Source organism: Equus quagga, chromosome 3 (assembly GCF_021613505.1).
Source record: "Equus quagga isolate Etosha38 chromosome 3, UCLA_HA_Equagga_1.0, whole genome shotgun sequence".
In the NCBI taxonomy this organism is placed as follows: domain Eukaryota; kingdom Metazoa; phylum Chordata; class Mammalia; order Perissodactyla; family Equidae; genus Equus; species Equus quagga.
In genome coordinates this window covers 76350825-76355914 of record NC_060269.1, presented here as the reverse complement: position 1 = coordinate 76355914, position 5090 = coordinate 76350825, and positions in this window count along the sequence as shown.

Below are 5090 nucleotides of genomic sequence, written 5' to 3'. Positions count from 1 at the left end.
AATCCTGCACACTCTCTCCTTTGGTATTGGAAAGTTCAAACCACACACCCTGGCTTGCCTTCACCCTGACCCACCCATTAACCACCATAAAGGTCAAAGCCAGTCACTACACCATGTCCTCTCAAGCCATTTTTGAACCTGCTTGAGAGCATGCCCTGCTCTCCCCAGGAAGCCTATTATGTGAGTCCTAAAACTTTTCATGCCCTCTTGGTATGTGTGTGACATCATCAGTCCACATTTGAACAGATTTTGGGTGTGATGTTGATCCCATCTCAGTGGGGTGTGTGATAACAGTTGATGCAGCAAGCAATATGTCTCTGTGATGACCACCACCGCTGGAGGTCTTTTCTCACTTTGGCTTGCTAATTGGCTCTGCTGCCAGCTGGTGAGCTTGTACTTGGAGCTGATGCTTGCTTGCTATTCTGCTCTGTGAGCTGTGTTGCAGGCTGCTGGCTGGCTTCTACTTTGAGTTATGCCGCCTAGTGCTGCATTGGCTGAGTCCTATGGAGCTTCTGTTATAGTTTTAACAGCCCTAAATCAGAAGTGTGGATAGCTTGCGTGTGGGGAGAAGAGTTTGGAATTGAGATGCCAGCATAACCCATGGCTGATACTGAGGTGACTTGTTCTGTGGCTATGATTGTGTGCCTCAGCCAGGTGTTGGAGCCATTCTACAGAGAACTCGGGAGAAGAATTGATACTCTGTTCAATATACAGTCCCATTGGGTGGTTGCTTACGCGGAGGAAGAGCAGTTACCATATGGTGTGCTGAGGTCCTCATTCCCAAAAGCAGATTACTCACCAGCACCCTACAAAATGCTGTGCTGCTGCTGCTGTTCATGCTTTCGTCACTGACAAGGATCCTTTTTCTCGGCTTTATGAGGAAAAACATGTACGGCACAGCCAAGGTGTGAAATCAAACCCAACTACAGCCAGGGGGCCTTAACCCCTATCAAGCAACCATTGCTATGGGAGAGGCTCCCAATTCTGACAATACTGACTTGAGACTCTCTGGAGGAAGAAATCTACAAATATAAACGGGGTCCATGGAGAGGACTCCCTTAAGGAATAGCCAGTAACTACCAAAAAGACAGCCATAATTTGACCCAATCAGAAGTTCAAAATTACTAAAAGCTTTATACAACAGAAAAACGAAGTTCTTGTGCCCCTGTAATGTAGGTCTAAATTAACATCTGCTGAGATGCACCAATTGGCAAACTTTCATGGATTTAATCAATACTAGGGCTCAAGGTATAGTTATAGCTGGGGATCCCACCACATTTAAACAATGTACCCTATACATGGTGAGATCCCACTAAATTTAAAGAAAACACCCTTTATACTCTTAGGGGAGTTACCAAATATGAAATAGAGGAAAATTAGATATTCCTCACCCTAACCATCAGATCTATTGCCTTGCTTAAATCTTCCATGGTCATATACCATTCTTTCCGTAAAATATCTCCTAGTGGGCATGCATACTCTGGCCCAACAAGTAATAAATTAAATTAAATTAAACCTCTAGCAATTACAGTTTGCTTGACAAAATAACCTTTCAGCCCTAGTTAAAATAGTTTACATGGCACAAAATAAATTAGAACAGGGCTTTTAAGGATTGGAACCCATTATACAAGACCTATTTAAAGAGGAGATGCTGATTCCCTACTATTTCTCCATTTTACAGCCCAATTTGACTTGCTCTCAATCTTGACCTGAAACAATGGCTGCACATGGTGGATTTCCTCAAATAGAATGTTGTTGGCATACCCACTAAGGCCTCTATACCAACATTATTGAACTTCATGACTACGTGCACGGAGCACCTGGAAAATATTTTGATATGATGGATTTGGCTAATACATTCTGTTCAGTGACTATTTCAACCACCTCTGTGGGGAGAGTAGGCATCCTTTTCTTGTTCCTGTTCTTAGTGGGATAGCTTTCAGTTTTTCACCATTGAGGATGATGTTACCTGCGAATTTGTCATGTATGGCCTTTATTATGTTGAGGTGCTTTACTTCTTTACCCATTTTATTGAGAGTTTTTATCATAATGCTGAATCTTGTCAAATTCTTTCTCTGCATCTATTGAGATGATTATGTGATTTTTTTTCCTCGCTTTGATAGTGTAGTGTATCACATTGATTGATTTGCAGATGTTGAAGCATCCTTGCTTCCCTGGAATAAATCCCACTTGACTATGGTGTACGATCCTTTTAATGTATTGTTGCATTCTATCTGGTAATATTTTGTCAAGGATTTTTGTATCAATGTTCGTTCACAACATTGGCCTGTAATTTTCTATTTTTGTGCTGTCCTTCTCTGGTTGGTATCAGGGTAATGTTGGCCTCATAAAATGAGTTAGGAAGCATCCCCTTCTCTTCAATGTTCCGGAAGCATTTGAGAAGAGTAGGTATTAAATCTTCTTTGAATGTATGGTAGAATTTACCAGAGATGTCTGGTCCCTGACTTTTGCTTTTTGTGAAGTTTTTGATTGTTGCAATTTCATTACTGGTGATTGGTCTACTCAGATTCTCTATTTCTTCCTGATTGAGCTTCGGGAGGTTGTACTATTCTAATAATTTTCCATTTGCTTGTAGGTTATCCAATTTGTTGACATACAGCTTTTCATAGTATTCTTTTATAATCCTTTGTATTTCTGTGGTATTCACTGTAATTTCTCCTTTTTCATTTCTGATTTTATTTATTTGAGCATTCCCTCTTTATTTCTTAGTGAATCTAGCTAAAGATTTGTCAATTTTGTTTATCTTTTCATAGAACCAGCTCTTAGTTTAATTGATGTTTTCTAAAATCTTTTTATTCTCTATTTTATTTATTTCCACTCTGATTTTTATTATTTCCTTCCTTCTACTGACTTTGGGCTCCATTTGTTCTTCTTTGTCTAATTCCTTTAGGTATAACATTAGATTGTTTATTTGAGATTTTTCTTGTTTCTTGAGGTAGGCTTGTATTGCTATAAATATCCCTCTTAGTACCACTTTTGCTGCATCTCATAGATTTTGGTCTGTTGTGTTCTTTTATTTTCATTTGTCTCCAAGTATTTTTTGATTTCTTCATTGATTCAGTAGTTGTTCAGTAGCGTGTTGTTTAGTCTCCACATATTTGTGACCTTTCCAGCTTTCTTCTTGTAGCTGACTTTTAGTTTCATACCATTGTACTCAAAACAGATGTTTGATATGATTTCAGTCTTCTTAAATCTATTGAAGCTTGCCTTGTCTCCCAGCTTATGGTCTAATTGTGAGAATGGTCCATGTGCATTTGAGAAGAATGTGTATTCTACTGCTTTTAGACGGAATATTCTATATATCAAGTCCATCTGGTCTAATGTTTCATCTAAGGCTGGTGTTTCCTTGTTGACTTTCTGTCTGGATGGTCTATCCAGTGTTGTAAGTATGGTATTAAAATCCCCTACTATTATTGCGTTGCTGTCAATATCCCCTTTAGGTCTGCTAAAACTTGCTTTATATACTTTGCTGCTCCTATGTTAGGTACATATATATTAATAAATGTTATGTCTTCTTGATGGATTGTCTCCTTTATCATTATACGATGCCCATCTTCATCTCTTCTTCTCTTTTTTGTCATGCAGCCTACTTTGTCTGATGTAAGTATGGCAACATCTGCTTTCTTTTGGTTGCCACATGCTTGGAGTATCATTTTTCATCCATTTACTCTGAGCCTATGTTTGTCTTTAAAGCTGAGATGGGTCTACTGGAGGCAGCATATTGTTGGGTCTTATTCTTTAACCCACCCAGCCACTCTGTTTTTCTTGTTGTTGAGGAAGATTGGCCCTGAGGTAACATCTGTTCCCAATCTTCCTCTTTTTGCTTGAGGAAGATTATTGCTGAGCTGACACCTGTGCCAATCTTCCACCATTTAGCATGTGAGATGCCACCACAGCAAGGCTTGATGAGTGACGTGTAGTTCTACACCCAGGATCTGAACCCTAGAACACTGGGGCACCAAAGTGGAGCATGTGAACTTAACCACTGTACCACCGGGCCAGCCCGCTGTTCTGTGATTTTTTGATTGGTGAATTCAATTCATTTACGTTTTGAATGATTATTGATGTATGAGGTCTTAATACAGTCATTTTATCTTTGGTTTCTGGTGGCTGTATATTTTCATTGTTTCTTTTTATTTGTGTTTCTGTCTATCATTTTGGTTTGGTGATTTTCTGTCATGTGTTTCTCAGGTTCCTCTTTTTTATGTTTTCGACTCTGCTCTGAGTGTTTGTTTTTTGTGGCTACCACAAGGTTTGTATAAAAGATCTCCTAGATGTGATAGTCCTTTTCCTGCTGAGAGCATCCATCTCTATTTGCCCATGCAGGTTCCATCCTTTTCCTCTTCCCCTTCTTCATTCATGCTGTCACAAATATCCCTTTTTGTACTGTGAGTTTGTTACCAAATTGAAGTGGCTATAGTTATTTTTAATGCTTTCTTTCCCCTTGGCTTAATGTTATAATTAAGTGTTTGCTAACCTATTCTGATATAGAGGAGCAATTCTCTGATTCTGTCTATCCATTTATCACCTTGCTCAAAGCTTCGTCTTTTCCTTTCAGGTAAGAGGGCTTCTTTCAACATTTCTGTAATGCAGGTCTAGTGGCAATGAACTCTCTCAGCTTTTATTTGTCTGGGAAAGCCTTTCCTTGTCTTTCATATCTGAAAGATAATTTTGCTGAATAGAGCATTCTTGGCTGACAGTGTTTATCTTTCCATATTTTGAATATATCATTTCACTCTCTCCTGCCTTGTAGAGTTTCTGCTGAGAACTCTGCTGACAGCCCGATGGGGGTTCCGTTGTAGGTTATTGGTTATTTTTTTATTAAGATTATGATAGTTAACAACCTTGTGAAATTTCAGTTGTACATTATTGTTAGTCATATTGTAGGTACACCACTTGATGCTTTGTGCTCTCTCCCCACCCCCCCTTTCCCCTGGTAACCACCAATCAGTTCTCCTTGTCTATATGTTAACTACCACCTATGAGTGCAGTCATACAGAGTTCGTCTTTCTCTGTCTGGGTTATTTCACTGAACATAATACCCTCAAGGTCCAACCATGTTGTCGTGA